This window comes from Prionailurus viverrinus, chromosome F1 (genome assembly GCF_022837055.1).
Source record: "Prionailurus viverrinus isolate Anna chromosome F1, UM_Priviv_1.0, whole genome shotgun sequence".
Taxonomy (NCBI): domain Eukaryota; kingdom Metazoa; phylum Chordata; class Mammalia; order Carnivora; family Felidae; genus Prionailurus; species Prionailurus viverrinus.
In genome coordinates this window covers 11513869-11530555 of record NC_062577.1, presented here as the reverse complement: position 1 = coordinate 11530555, position 16687 = coordinate 11513869, and positions in this window count along the sequence as shown.

Sequence of the window (16687 nt, the reverse complement as noted above, 5' to 3'; positions counted from 1 at the left end):
TGAATGCCCTAAAAATACAATTATTGTTCGCAGTATGTTGCAGACCAAGAGGATAAGTGACTTACCTGTCCACCCCTGTGCCAGCTCCCTTCTTAGAGCCTAGGAAAGCAGTGACCACCCAAAGACTTTAAGCTAACACTTGCTAGAGGTTTCCTGAGAGTGTATGAATGATTAAGGCAGAAATACTTCAGATACAGCAGTAGAGTCTGTCCTTTAAAATACTTACATTTGAAACTTATTTCTCTCAAGGTTTGACTATAAGTATAATTAATAGCTATGTTATCATTAGCATAGTTAATTTAAGCCAGGTAGATATTATGGTTTGTGTTTTATTAGGATCTCCAGAGTGGTTACCAGTATGTTTTAAAATGCAAATTGATTGTAGGGGTACCTCACTGGCTAAGTTGAAAGAGCATGAATTCTTGATTTCAGCATCATGAGTTCAAGCCCCACATGGAGTGTTGAGTGTTTATTTGTTTTAAATAAACAAAAAAAAATTTTTAATGCAAACAGTGTAGAAAAGTCACTCAATATTGTGGGTTTTTTCCCAAAAGTATAAATCTAGACCTCTGAATATATAATTTGCAGCTTGTATTCTTACTTTTCATTTAACATGAGGTTTTTGGTACCATATTAAGCTAATTGATTGTTGCTAACAAATTTGGAAAATGAGGCATAGATATTTAAAAGCAGTCCTCACAATATGGGGCCCAGAGGATGGGATTGAGCATGTGGTAGGCAGAATAACATTCCCCCGAAGATGTCTATGTCCCAATTTCCTGAACTTGTGAATAAGTTAGTCTACATGGAAAGGGGAATTAAGGTTACTTGTCATCTGAAATTAAAATAGGATCATCCAGGCATGCCCAGTGCGATCAGAAGGGCCCTAAAAGTGGAAGAGGGAGACCATAGATTGGAGGCATGAGAAGGATTGGTGCAGCATTGCTGGCTTTGAGATGGAGGAGGGGTTGTGAGCCAAAGAGAGGGCCTTCCAGCCTATGGGAGCTGGAAAAGTCAAGGCAATTCTCCCTTAGAGCCTCCGGAAGGAACTCAGCCCTGGAGACACCTTGATTTTAGTCCGGTAAGACCCCATCAGGCTTCTGACCTCTAGAACTGGGAGATAATTTGTACCGTTTAGGTTCCTAAGTTTTGGTAACTTGTACAGTCATAACAGGAAAGTAGTACAGAGCACACCCATGGGAGGACATGTGTGGTTGGGCAGAAGGTTACAGTGTGTGGATGCAGCAGAAGACAAAACTGGGAACTGAGGTGAGCAGCAGGTTTTGAGAAGTCTTCCACTTTGAGCATTTAGATTAAAGCTGTCAGGCCAGAAGATGCCAGCGGAGAACTAGGGTCATGACAGTTAGAAAGAACTAATACAAAAGATGTTCTCGGGGGGCGCCTGGGTGGCGCAGTCGGTTAAGCGTCCGACTTCAGCCAGGTCACCATCTCCCGGTCCGGGAGTTCGAGCCCGCGTCGGGCTCTGGGCTGATGGCTCAGAGCCTGGAGCCTGTTTCCGATTCTGTGTGTCCCTCTCTCTCTGCCCCTCCCCTGTTCATGCTCTGTCTCTCTCTGTCCCAAAAATAAATAAACGTTGAAAAAAAAATTAAAATAAAAAAAAAAAAGATGTTCTTGGGAATGACTGAAGCATTTGATGTCTGATCCTATAGAGGGGGTATAAGACCTGAGGACTGAAAATGGCTTCCACATTGGCCTCTGGATGACTGGGGAAATTGCCTATACAAAGGAACAGGGAGGGAGCAAGGAGGTCATGTGGAGAACTGTTGCTTGAGAGGAATTTAGAGGTCATTGTGCTAGCCATGACTGGGTAGAAGCCAGTATCCCCACCCTGCACGCCTATCCCAGGGCTCATACCCTTCTCGAATTCTGGCAGAGGTATCCAGTTGGACTTAGTGGTCCAGGACATGAAAATACTTCATGAGTAGGGCATAAAACTGTTTAAAGGGAATCTCTCCTTGGTGTCTAGGGAGTGACACATATAATCCTGGAAACAACTTCACACTGGCAGTCTTTGCAAATGAGTTTGTTTTCCACATTTGAAAAATTAAGATTTCAATGGTCTCCTATGTCTTAGAATAATGGAAGACAGGCATGCCATACTATGATAATGTTGTACCACTCGGTTAGCTGGCATCAAGACTTTCTTAAAGGTATTGTTAACCTGAGAAGTAATTCTCAAGGTGGCATTAGAGTTGTAAGATTGGGATAATCATAATAGAATTTGTTAGTTTGCATAGCACTTGGGACTTGCCAAGAATTTCCTCATACAGTACTTGAATTCATGAGATGGACACACACACACACACACACACACACACACACACACACATACACCCATAATTGAGACAAAACTCTAATTGATTAAAAAGAAATTTAAAAGTTAAGTATGATGGAGTGAATTCAGCCATGCCTGGCTCTGAGTATTATATTCGATTCCCAGGTTTCTCCTTGTTCAATAGTTTCTTCTGTCACTGTGGACACCTGTAGGGGCACTAGTTTCCTGACATGGGTGGACTGCATATCGACTTTGGTGGGGGAAAAGAAGGGGCATAGCATATAATGCAAGTTGTTTGCCTTTGGGGCCAGTGGGCAATAACATTTTGAAAACTAGAAAAGGTGAGGACATGGTGTTAAGGATGATGGCCTGTGCCTGGTGCATGGGACCTCTACGTGAGGAGGCTGACCAGGCCTCTTTCTGGTCCTCATCTTTGTTTTTTTGCAGCCTGGATACTGGGAAAGATTACAAGGGCACACTATTACAATGTTTTCTCCATTATTCTATTCTATTCTAAACTTGAGTTCCCTTGCAGGGGAAAAAAAAAAAAAAAAACAACGACCTCGGAAACCAAGTTGTTTTTTCCACACTCTAGCACTCAGCACATCTACCATGAGATTCTCATGTATCCCATTTTTATTGGATATTCTCTGTCCTCCGCCCGTAACAAAATATTTTGCTCCCATTAAAGAAAAGGACATTAAAATAGTACTTTATGAATAAAAATCCCTTAAGCGCCCCACCCTAGATAATTTTTTTTTCAACGTTTATTTATTTTTGGGACAGAGAGAGACAGAGCATGAACGGGGGAGGGGCAGAGAGAGAGGGAGACACAGAATTGGAAACAGGCTCCAGGCTCTGAGCCATCAGCCCAGAGCCCGACGCGGGGCTCGAACCCACGGACCGCGAGATCGTGACCTGGCTGAAGTCGGACGCTCAACCGACTGCGCCACCCAGGCGCCCCAATAATTTTTTTTTTAACTTTTAGGTCGAGATCCTAGAACAAATCCAAGAGAACAAAATTCCCATTATTCCAAGAAAGAAGTCCTCTATAATCCTTCTTTAAACTGAAACACTTTTCTTGCCATGAGGGTGCAAGAAAGTTCTTCTCCTAAGAAGAATCCCAACTTATGGTGCCAGAACTCTTTACTGCCCCTGATCTATCTCATCTCTGATCAGTAGATCTTCATGCTGATCGTTCTGATATGAAGAAGGAAAGGAGATTTCCTTAGTCTGTCACAATTACATCCAAACGGCAGCTCTAGTGCTTGAAGGCTCAACAGAGAAATGGCCTCAGGAAACATGGTGTGAGTACCTCTGGAGATAGATGGCATGAAAGGGCACCTAAGTGGCTTAATTCAAGGCCCTTTCCTTATGTCAACCTATACAGCATAGAGGTAAGAACATGGGATTTGGAATCAAACATCTAACTGGTTGTCAGTGTGTGAATTTGGTCAGACTTCCTGCCTTCAGGTCCTTTGCCTAGCGGCCTCCACTCTTTGCCCAACACAATCCATTTGCTACTCAACGCCCACCGTGAATTTTCAACTATATATCTAATGGCATCTTTTCCCATTGAAATATACCTCACATAACAAAATTCACCATTTAAAAATGTGCAGTTCAGTGGTTTCCAGCATATTCACAATGCTGTACAATCATCACCACTACCTAATTCCAGAACGTCTCCGTCATCCTGAAAAAAAATCCCCTCCCTATTAGCAGTTAGTTGTATTTTCCTCTCCCTGCGCCCTCTCTCAACCACTGATCTACTTTCTGTCTCCATAGATTTGCCTATTCTGGAGATTTCATAAAAAGGAGTCATATAGTATGTGGTCTTTTGTGGCTGGCTTCTTTCAATTAACATCTGTTCTCGAGGTTCATACATGTTGGAATGTATAACAGTAGCTCATTCCACTTCTTCACTGAATAATAAATTTTCAGTGTACAGATAAACAATATGTAGTGTATCTATTCATCGAAAGATGCACATTTGGATTTTGACCCATTTTGGTGATTATAGTGCTGCTATGAACGTTCATGTACATGCAAAAGAATAAAGCTGGACCCTTATCTTCACCATTTGCAAAAATTAACTCTAAATACATTAAAATCCTAAGAGTAATTAAAATCCTAAGAGTAAGACCTTAAATAATCAAACTGGAAGAAAACACAGGGGTCAATCTTCATGACTTTAGATTTGTCAGTGACTTCTTGGATATCACACCAAAACCACAGCCACAAAAGCAAATATTTACACAAGTGGGTTTATTCAGATTTTGGCACATCAAAGGAAACAACAGAGTGAAAAAGCAACCTATGGGATGGGACAAAGATTTGCAAACTATGTGTCTGATTCTGGGTCACTATCCAGAATATGTGAAGAACTACAATGTAACAACAACCACAAGTCCCAAAAATACATGGGCAAAGGACATTTCTCCAAGGAAGATGCACAGATGGCCAACAAGCATATGAGAAGATGCTCATCATCACTGATCGCTGAGCAATGCAACTCAAAACCACCTTTTACCCATTAGGATGGCTGCTAACAAAAACAAAGTAACAACAAGCAACAAAACACTCAGCCAGGAGCAGAGACTTGAGAGGGAAATAAGCCCACCTCCTCCCTGAAAATCACCCTGATGCTGTGCTTCAAATTGGCAGCAGTCAGTCCCCATTTGGACTTGCCCCTTATCAGGTCCAGGGTTTCTACTGCAGTCTGGGGCTCCCAAGGAGTCTTTTGTTTTGTTTTTAAAATTTTTTTTTAATTTTTTTTCAACGTTTATTTATTTTTGGGACAGAGAGAGACAGAGCATGAACGGGGGAGGGGCAGAGAGAGAGGGAGACACAGAATCGGAAACAGGCTCCGCTCTGAGCCATCAGCCCAGAGCTCGACGCGGGGCTCGAACTCCCGGACCGCGAGATCGTGACCTGGTTGAAGTCGGACGCTTAACCGACTGCGCCACCCAGGCGCCCCAGTTTTTAAATTTTTTAATGCTTATTTACCTTAGAGAGAGACAGAGCATGAGAGGGGGAGGAGCACACAGAGAGAAAGAGAGACACACACAGAATCAGAAGCAGCCTCCAGGCTCTGAGCTGTCAGCACAGAGCCCAACACAGGGCTCGAACCCACAAACAGTGAGTTCATGACCTGAGCCGAAGTCGGATGCTCAACTGACTGAGCCACCCAGGCGCCCCCAAAGGGGTCTTTTATTGAAAATTTCAGCTGCCCTGCCCCACTAAAGCAGTCTAGTATTCTCCAGTTTTGTGTTTGGGGGAATACGCTCATCATATTATGCATAACAGGTCTTGTTTACCAAAGCTCACTTCCATTCTGGGCCTCTCTAGACCCTTGCTCTGCTCCAGATCCTTGGGAACCCTGTCTACACTGCATGCATATGCACAATAAACACCCCTTCAGCAAGCCTGGGCAGTCCAGGCACTCCAGGGTGGGGAGCTAGGGCCTGGGCCACCTGCATACCTTCCAGGGCGGAGGGAGCCCAGCCCTGCTAGAAGTCATTCCTTGAGCAGCACCTACAAATTGGCAACACTCATTCACCAGTTAGACTTGCTGCTGATTGAGTCCCTCCCAGGTGTCTCTTACTGGAGGGTTCCACAGCCAGCCAGTGGCTAGAAGTAAGGCATCCTTCAGCCCTGCCTTCAAGGGGGATATACACATTTGTGTTCCCTACAGCTTGCAGTTAGGCATAGACTTTGTTCCCCAAGAACTTGCTTCTGTGACCTGACCTCTCCAGACCCTTGCCGTCTTCTAGATCCAAGGCAACCCTGAGCTGCTCTGCAGAGTGTGTGCACAGTAACATTCTTTTAGGAAGACTTGGGAAGCTGGGGCCCTCCAGCTGTGGAGCTAATGCCCATTCAGCACCACCTGCATAGACTTAAGGGTGGAGGGAACCCATTCCTGAAATCTCTCTTAGGCAGCCACTGTAATAGGTGGAAGTGAGTCTCCCTATAGATTGACTGCCTGTTCAAATCCCTGGCTTCTACAATGTGGAACAAGAAATGAGGCAGAGCTAAAATAAAACAAAAACACTTATTTGGTGTCTCTGGATTGTAATTCAGGGAACACAAATTAGGGCAGCACCCCAAATTATGTCCTCCACCAGGGAATGAACATTAAGTTTTTTAAGACAAAGAGAATGGTTTATGTGTTATAAAAATTTGGATTGATGTTGACAGCAGAAAACTAATCTTGGCTGAATAATTGGTTGCTAAGGCTATCACTAAACAAAAGCTCTTACTGTAGCAAGTTGCAGGTGTTGGGCCGGAGTCCTGGGGACGTTTGCAGTCTGGCCCAGTTCAAAATTTATGGTTTCATTCCATGAGGACATGGGTAAGGCCCATTTCCTTAATGATCTCCCATCTCCATATTAAAACCTGTCAGCATAGTGACTACATTTAACTTCACCTTTCACATTTCCCCTTTCGATCAAGACCTTTCTCTGTAAGCATCACTGACCAACTATAGATTTTCTTGTCCCATGTCATTGAAATGGACCAGACCCAGCAAATCAGGTCCCACATCAGAGGATGTTTTAAGTCTCTGATACTGTTTCAAAGAGTCACTGTCGTTAGGGTTAGGCCACATTCGAGTAACAAGGCAGCAGTCGGGAAATGGTTCTTAGACAGTTTCCTCGTCTGGGAACTTTATTAAGCCACCTGGAGGTCAGGTGAATCAACCCATTGAGTGGTCATAATCTTGGTGGTTGTAGAGGTTCTGGATTCCAAAACCACCAGCCCATTAAGTGGACCTTTCTTACCAAGGTGATAAGCCTAAGAGAGCAATTACCAATTATAATGTCTAAAAACCTCATGGACATTACACATAGTAATCTAGATAACTAGTAAATTGTTAAGAATGTTGAATTAAGTCTCTAAGCAGCCTAATAAATGTGTCAGTGCAATAGAGCAGATCTAAGGAACTAAAAAGAAACTTACATCAGTTTATCAAGAATTGAGATTGGAGGGTACATTTATCTGTTACTGTTCATTGGTTCATCAAGGTCATTTCATTCATTACTAGGAAAAGCATGGTTTGTACAGTACTCAGAAAGTCCTTCTTCAGGAAATAACTTTTTTTGGTAAGTCAGCAAGGAAAGTACAGTTCCATATTTTTAATACGATGGAATCCAAAGTACAAAATGCAAGTCATTGCTGACTGCTCTTTTTTTTTTTAATTTTTTTTTCAACGTTTATTTATTTTTGGGACAGAGAGAGACAGAGCATGAACAGGGGAGGGTCAGAGAGAGAGGGAGACACAGAATCGGAAACAGGCTCCAGGCTCCGAGCCATCCGCCCAGAGCCCGACGCGGGGCTCGAACTCACGGACCGCGAGATCGCGACCTGGCCGAAGTCGGACGCTTAACCGACTGCGCCACCCAGGCGCCCCGCTGACTGCTCTTTTTATAAGGTGTATGTAGAGGCTGCTTTTAGGCAACCAACTTGAACAATGGAAACCTAAGTAAAGTAGAAGGGCCCACAGTGACCCCCTGGCCGGATACAAACAGGCCCATTAGGTGACCCACCTCACATCCTTATATCCATTAGCCCTAACTGACCAATGGGTTACTTACACCTGGACATAGGTACCAGGTACCAAAGAAGGACAATTCCATACCTTCCCATAGCTCCTCACTTTCTCCCTTACCTGCAGCCACCCACAACTGCCTCATCGCAGGCAGCCTCTCCTTTGCTCTCCTGCCCATCGCTCCCTTGCAGAATATGCAATAAACTTCTATCTTCTTTCTTCTGCCTTGGGTGAATTCTTTCATCGCCCACACTGCTGGACTCCACCTGATTGGGTTGCCCCACGATGTACAGTTAAGCTAGCATGGTTACGACTAGGAAAAATTGAGACAAGGTATAGGAATAGCTTATTGTAACAACTAAAACTGATAGGTAACATCTACAGGCTTGTGGATCTAATCAGCAGTAACATTTGGGACTAAAGTTATAGGTAAGACCTATAACTTACCTAGTTATAGGTAAGACCAAGGAGTTTCAAACATCATGAACAGATTGGAGTTTCTGGTGGCAGATGTAACACAGAGGTCTCCCCTTTTTTAATCTACTGAGAAATGCAGATAAGAGTGTTGTCTCTACAAAACAGAGAAACAAACAAACAAAAAGTAAGAAGCAGCAGCAAGGAAAATGTTCTGCAGGTCTGGTCCAGTCATCTTGGGAACATTGTCTCTTTCAGCTGTTGTCTGCTTCAATTCCCAAAAATCTGCTTTCAGGTCAGTTGGTGTGCAGGTCCAGTCAGGGGTCAATACTTTCCTTAAATGTGACACCTGAATCCCAGAGTCTGTTCCTTGGAGTTTGGTAGCATGAGGATTGTTTAACAGCTTGAATAGGGTCTTTCCATTGGGGTTGAAGAGAGTCTTTCTGAAGATGCCTTTTCCAGTAGATGAAGTCCCCAAGTTATAAAGTGTGGTGTTTAAGGTCTTTTTCTCCTGGAGGCAAACTGGAAAGACTGCTCTACCAAAGCATGGTTATTTTGAATAGAAGCAATTAGAAGCAATAGAAGCTTTCATAAGGTCAAAATATGTCTCCTTTTATCAACTATGGATCAAAGAAGCAGGGGTTAGGTATATTGGACATGCTGTTACAAGAGGAATAGATTCTTATTGAATTATGCAAATACATACATTGTCATGAAAAATAAGGACATTTAGTAAGAGTTTCAGAATTCTGGAGGGATCAAGTAGGAAAAAAAAGATAAATGTTTCCAACTTGGTTGTGAAGATGCACTTTACCAAATTAATGTAGGTTATAAATAGCTTAAGGGAGAAGAGAAACAGGGATCCTCTCAATCTGGAAAACAAAACATTAAAACAATTATTTTTCCATTCATGTCTTAGAAGTTTTTAGTTATGTGTTTATAACTAAGTTTAGTGTTATGATCCTAAATTTATCAAAACCTGTGTTTTAGTGTATTTTTCAAAACCTTTCTCATGAATCTCTTTGAAGATGAAGCGCTTACAACAACTACCTATAAAAAACTGAAAATAGCAATGGTTAGGGGCACCTTGGTGGCTCAGTCTGTTAAGTGTCTGACTTTGGCTCAGGTCATGATTTCATGGTTCATGGGTTTGAGCCCTGCATTGAGCTCTATGCTGACAGCTCAGAGCCTGGAGCCTGCTTTGGATTCTGCGTCTCCCTCTTTCTGTCTCTCTCTGCCCCTCCCCTGCTTGTGCTCTCTCTCTCTCTCTCTCTCTCTCTCTCTCTCTCTCTCTTTCTCTCAAAAATATATAAAAAAACATTTTTAAAAATAGCAATGGTTAGAGATCTAATGAGAATTCACTAGGATGTAATTGACAAGGAAATTTGGTTATTTCTGTGACACATAACATTTTAAGATACTAACTAAAATTGTGACTGAAAACATTATACCATTATCCAAATTTTAGGACTTTTATATACATTTCTAGAACACTTATATACTTATACAAATACATCATTAAGGCTTCATATCACCTTTTTTTGGGCTTAGTATCACTGCTTGACAATGTTTCCCATGTAATTTCACATATCAAATAACCGTGATTCATGTAAGATCTCCATTTTTATGAGAGAACAAATCTTTTGAGAAGTTCCAGGAACGCTCTGAGAATTCTTGTTTACTTTAGGTCAAAAAGAATTCATTTAGAATTTGATTGTGGAAAGTTTGTCAAAAATCAAAAGGTTTTGGACACTTGATCAAATAGGATTATAGACCATTATGAAACAATATTTAATTATCTATTTGGCCAAGAGACAACAAAAGATTCTGGAGGCAAATACAAAGGGTCACATGGTTGTAAACAAAACTTAGCTCTCTAAGTACCCAGAAGGTGCAGTATGTGAATAATCAAAGACCTGATGAAGACAAAACATAGAATCTTTGTTTTACAGGTAGATCCCCTAAAGGTAAGTAAAAATCATTTACAATTTCTTATTTAGAGCAGACCAATAACCCAAGAAAACTTGTCCTTTTAGCAGAAAGAAAACCAAATTTTGTTGAAACACCAGTGTACTTCTGGTATTAAAACTCGCTCTTTAGCTTAAATAAATCCATTCCAATCTTAGCTTGCCTATATATAAAATTCCCTTCTCAATATTCTGTTACCTCCCTCCTTGGAAGCTACAGTATGAGATTTCGTTTGTCTCTAGATTCATCCTGCTCTGTTAGTCTGAGAATAGAACAGACAGGCAACGTTCCTCACGGTATTGGTGAAGGGGGTTGGTTGGTCTAAGTGGGGTAGGCAGAATAAAGATTTGAAAAATGGGACAACTTCTGAATTGATGGCAATATGGGAAGCTATCTTAGAATTCCCAGCTTTGCAGGTAGTTACAAGAAGTTGAAGTTCTTTTAAATAAAGATTGCTGCTTGGATGGGGCACCTGGGTGGCTCAGTCAGTTGAGCGTCCAACTCTTGATTTCGGCGTGGGCAATGATCCCAGGGTTGTGGGATGGAACCCCACATTGGGCTCTGCACTGAGCATGGAGCCTGCATTCATTCTCCCTCTCTCTCTCTCTCCCCCTGCTCTCTCTCCCTCTCCCTCTCTGTCCCTCTGCCCCTCTCCCCTGCTCTGCACTCTCTCTCAAAAAAAAAAAAAAAAAAAAAAGAATTGCTGCTTGGCTGCAAACCTGAAAAGACAAAGCAACAAAGTATGTATGAGCCTATCATAGGGTGATTACAATTTAGCCTTCAGAAGCTATCAGTGTGCATACAGAACAGAAAAAGTGGTTTTTTTTTTTATATTGGCCTTTTCAGTTGGCTGTACAGACTCTTTCGTCCATCAATGTATGATGATATAAGAGCAGCAGCTTTTGAGCATGTTGGATCATTCCACAGTAAGAAATACTGTATATTCCTAGCACACACATATACACACACATATGACCATGTAAGTAACTGAAATAAAAGTGTGAATTGTGTTTCTGGCAGATGGACTAAGTTAAACTTACTTGCTCAGATGGGCAAGTCATTTACTAAAGACTTTATTGTATGCTGTAAAGATCCTTCAAAACTGTTCTTGAAGTCATTTTGTTGATTACAAGCTTCTACATATCAAAGAATGTATTCCACTGTATCCAAAAGATCTGAAATCCTCTTGTTTAGAGGCACCCCTTCAGGGCGAATGCACTCCAATGTTTACAGCAGCACTATCTTGACAATAGGCAGAGTATGGAAAGAGCCCAAATGTCCATCGACAGATGAATGGATAAAGAAGATGTGGTATAGATGTACCATGGAGTATTACTCGGCAATCAAAAGGAATGAAATCTTGCCATTTGCAGCTACGTGGATGGAACTAGAGGGATTATGCTAAGCGAAATTAGTCAGTTGGAGAAAGGCAAATATCATATGACTTCACTCATGTGAGGACTTTAAGATACAAAACAGATGAACATAATGGAACAAAAATAATATAAATACAGGGAGGGGGACAAAACATAAGAGACTCTTAAATATAGAAAGCATGGGGCGCCTGGGTGGCGCAGTCGGTTAAGCGTCCGACTTCAGCCAGGTCACGATCTCGTGGTCCGGGAGTTCGAGCCCCGCGTCGGGCTCTGGGCTGATGGCTCGGAGCCTGGAGCCTGTTTCTGATTCTGTGTCTCCCTCGCTCTCTGCCCCTCGCCCGTTCATGCTCTGTCTCTCTCTGTCCCAAAAATAAATAAACGTTGAAAAAAAAATTAAAAAAAAAAAATATAGAAAGCAAACAGAGGGTTGCTGGAGGGGTTGAAGGAGGGGGGTTGGGCTAAATGGGTAAGAGGCATTAAGGAATCTACTCCTGAAATCACTGTTCCACCATATGCTAACTAACTTGGATGTAAATTAAAAAATAAATGAATTATTAATTTAAAAAGATAATAAAATAAAATAAAAATAAAGGTGCCCCTTCATGTGGGCTTATCAAAGTTAAAGCTTTCCCAGCATGGCCTTCACCTACAAGCATATGAATAAGTTGGTAGAGGTCAGAATAACCAGGTTGACAAGTTTGAGTGATCAAGTTAACTTCTTTAGCAAAGCCTACAGAGTCCTCCAGGGCATTAGGTAATTCCTTAATAATACTTTGCACATCAGCCTTAGTACAAGGGTTGCAAGAGACAGGGAGTTCCTAAATCTCCTTCCTCAGGTTTTACCTTAAAGGGTGCTTGAATGACTGGGGGGCTTGGCGGAACTTCAAGGTCCTTGTTACAGTTTCAGATGCAGCTAAGCTGGGGTATAGACATGGACAACAGGGAGAGGTGGAGGAGAAGGAGTAGTGAGCTCTCAGTGGCTGGTATCTGAGAAAGGTCAGAGTTGGCTTTAGAGAGCCTGTAGTTCACTTCTTGTAAGGAAGCTGTAACAGAACCAATGTGCGTTGCCTCCTTGGTGAGTCACAGAAACTGCACCAAGGTTGAGCTGTCACACAAAGAACACTTCGTTTGCAGCAAATAAAGAGATCAAGGGGAATGGCTTCCACAGCTGTGACTCCCAGAGCAAGAGTGGATGAGTTCCTTTTATTTAGTCTCAGGATGAATATTCAGGTAGGGAAGGCCTGTCATCTGATGCAGAGCTGGGCATAGGGCCCCACAGGCACCTTAAGGAAACAGGCCTGTACACATTGTACGTTATGTGAATGAGGCTCGTGCTCTTCCCTGGGCCAAGATTTTAGTATTATAATGAGGTACAGGTAGTTGTCTGTCATTCTAGAGGTCACTCCATGGTCCATCTGCACAGGGTGAGTCGGGGGTTATGCTCACACTGGTCTGGGTGGTCTGGGCCTGCTGGAGGTCCTGTCAGGGCAGTCACTATGCCTTAAGGGGTGGTTTCACTTTCCATTTGCCTGAGTTAAGAGCTAAGCTGGAAGGAAGAACTTAAGGAAAAACATAGGACAAAGGTCAGTGAGTACAAGCAGGTGGGCAGTAAAGTTCAGGTCTTAGAGTCTAACTGGTGACAGAGAGTTTCCAGAGAGTTTCACATCATGAGAGTGTTTAGAGGCCTGAAAATACCAATGAAAATAGGCTTCTCATTCATTTTGCTTGGTTTTGTATCCCTGTTCTTATTACACATGCAATTAAGTAAATTTTAGAATTGCGAAGGATCCCCAAAGTGGCCATTGTCATTCAAAATATTTTTTAAGTTTATTTATTCATTTTGAGAGAGAGAGAGTGAGCACACTGGACCGCAAGAGGGAAGGGGGCCAGAGAAAGAGGGAGAGTGAATTCCAAGCAGGCTCCCTGTGCTGTCAGTGCAAAGCCTGATGTGGGGCTTGAACCCATGAACCTTGAGATCAGGACCTGATATCAAGAGGGGGACGCTTAACAGACTGAGCCACCCAGGCACCCCAGCCATTGTCATTTTAAATCACTCTTAGTAATATAGGTCCATCGTGACAAAAGCTCACCGGAGGAACCATAATATTTACACATAAAACCACCTGGAGTCCCAGATGGGGGCTGCCCTTTAGGTGGCGATTTTGGGGATTAAAATTTCCAGAGAATCCTCACTAGATAATGCCAGACTCGAGAGTGTTAATCCCCTATAGAAACTGTAAAGACAGAGAAGTGTCAGTCTTTTATGAGAAGCCCTTACAGGTTAGAGTCTGGACAGAGAAGTGTTAATCCCCTGTGAAAAACTGTGTGGAACAGAATCCAGGCACAGAAGTGTTACTCCTCTATCAATTCTGATGCCAGAAAGACACCCAAAGAAAGGTGAGAACCTCAACCAAGGAGGAAGACTCAGAGCCTAATGGAGTCTCCACAGGATCCGGAGCCACGTCCACGGAGCACGGAGCATAAAGCGCTCGAGTAGGTACCATGCTTGCATCCGGTGGTGGCACCGAATTGACACGGTGTGTAGCTTTGGATGCCAATCCTGCTGACATGAGAAAAGTCCACCGAGAACCGAGGCAGAGCTAAAGTAAAACAAAAGCGTTTGCTTGGGGTCTAGAGTCACAACTGAGAGAACAGATCTGGACAGTAACCCAAATTGTAGCCTCCCCTGGGAAGCAAAGGCAAGGAGTTTCAAAGACAAACAAAAGATTGTATGTGTTCTTTACAAAGAATTCTGATGCATGGTGATAGCAGGAAACTAATCTTGGCTGAGTACAACTGCTTCCTAAGGCTGTCACTAGACAAAGACCTTACTGTCCCAAGTCCCAAGTGTTTGGGCTGAGTCCTTGGAATGTTTGTGGATGGGCACAGTTCTAAGCTCATTTCATCTGATGAGGACAAGCATAGGGCCCATTGCATCATGGCCTCAGGTTTACATTTTAAAACCACTTGACATACAAAGTACACCATTTTGCTTTACCTTTCACAGCAGCAACAAGGCTCACAGGGGTCTCTTACTGGAGGATACCCGAGCCAGCCTGCCTAATCCAGCTCTGGAAAGGCGGTGCAGATTGCTTTCAGGGGAAGTATAAACACTGTGTGGCTCAGAGCTTGGAATCAGGATGGCCCTTTCCTGACACCAAGCCGCTTGGGATGCAGGTCCTGATCTGTACTAATCTACACAAATACATACAGTTCTGGGATGCCTGGCTGGCTCAGTAGGTAGAGTATGAGGCTCTTGATTTCAGGGTCATGAATTTGAGTCCCATGGTGTGTATATATTACTTAAAAAATAAAAATCTTCAACAAATGCACTTAAAAAATAAAATCTTTAAAAAATGCACATAATCACTGAAGAGAGAACTGAGGACTCTGGAAACGTTGCATGGGTGGACGGGAATTGGGGAGTGGTGCACAGGATGGTCAAGGCATCTTCCATTATGAGATACCTGGGAGACTTGGTGGCTGGAGAAGCCCAGAAACCCATCAGGCAGCCAGTCCAAATGGAGACTAACAGCTGCCAATTTAAACCTGTCACCTCAAACATATTTTACCAGTGTGGACTCTCTCCACCCTGAGACCATTCAGGTGGTCTTCTCGGAACCACAGGGGCCCTGCAGTGTGTCCTGTAGGCCCAGGCTGTCTGACCAGGTATGGTGACACAGGGCATGGAAGGGGTACTACAAGGAGAGGCTGGGTCATTGGAGCTAGTTATTTGGGTCCTGGCATCTGCCTTATTCCATATCAAGTGTGACCCCACCAGGCAGCCAGTCCAAAAAGAGACCGGCTGTCGCCATGTAAAATCCTTAGCCTCAGAAAGATTACAGAGCGAGGATTCCCTCCAACCTGATGCCACTCAGGTGGACAGGGTCCTCCTTGAACCTCACAAGCCTGCCCTGCCTCCTGCAGGCCAAGGCTGGCTAAGTGTGGCATACATCTGCGTGTTGAGCCGTGGACCTGGAAAAAGGCAGCTCAAGTTCCAGGCTGTGTCAGCGGAACAGGATATTTAATTAAGGTCCCTTGCATCTGCCACATTCCAAGCCATATACCACATTCCCCAGAAGGAGGAGCTGGAGGAAACTGGTTGCCTTGCCAGCCTCAGGTGGGGTCCTGGCAACCCCTGCAGGGCCCTGCTGGCTAAGGCATCCTCCACCAGGGGACAACTGGGAGCATGGGTGCTGGAGAGGCCAGGAACGGGCCAGGCAGCCAGGCCGAAAGTGGAATGACTGCCCCCAGTTTAAAGATGCCACTCGGAAGATTTTCTGGTGTGGGACTCCTCCACCCGGCAGGCTGTGCAGGTGCTTTGGCACCAGGAGAAACTCTACAGGCCTAAAGGGCCCTACAGGCCTAAAGAGGGGTGTGTGCTGCGCATGTGCAAGCCCAGGCAGGGACACGGGGAACATGGGACAAGGCTCAGTAGGTGCTTGCACACCGCCAGGAGCTCACCAGGCCTGGAGGGCCCGGGCTGATGTCCCCGGGCCCGGGGGGTACATGGTGCGCATGTGCGAGCCGCTCACGTCAGAGGAGCCAGGGACCCAGACTGGGGCAAGGGTCTGGAGGGGCCGGGTTACTGGTTCCCGTGGTCAGTGGCCGGGAGGCATGTGCGTCATTGCAGATACCTACATTCCCAAATGCACAGGTTCCTCCTGAGCCCTGACATGGAGGAATCTGGGGGATTCCTGGGGGACTGGGGGGAAGTGAGTGAGATGTCCGCCACTCTCCGATAAGGGACACCTGGAGACACTGACCGATTTCTGGAGGAGTGTGGAAACCATCCAGCAAGCTGGTCCCGTTGAGCACTGTAGGTCCCTTGTATCCAAAGGAGTCTCCGACAAGGTTTTGGCGGGTGGATTTTCCACACCGTGAAGCCATTGTGTTGGCCCTGGAGGTGCCAGAGTTTTCTGTGCCCTGGGTGCCCCATGCAGGGTGAGGGCAGCACAGAAGCTACAGACTGTGTCTGCAGGGGCAGACCCAGCTCTGGGGATGCAAACAACAGTCCTGGGACAGGGCTGTGTGGGCTTGGGTCATTTCATGGATTGGGGGCCATGGTGGATGTCTGGCATGTGC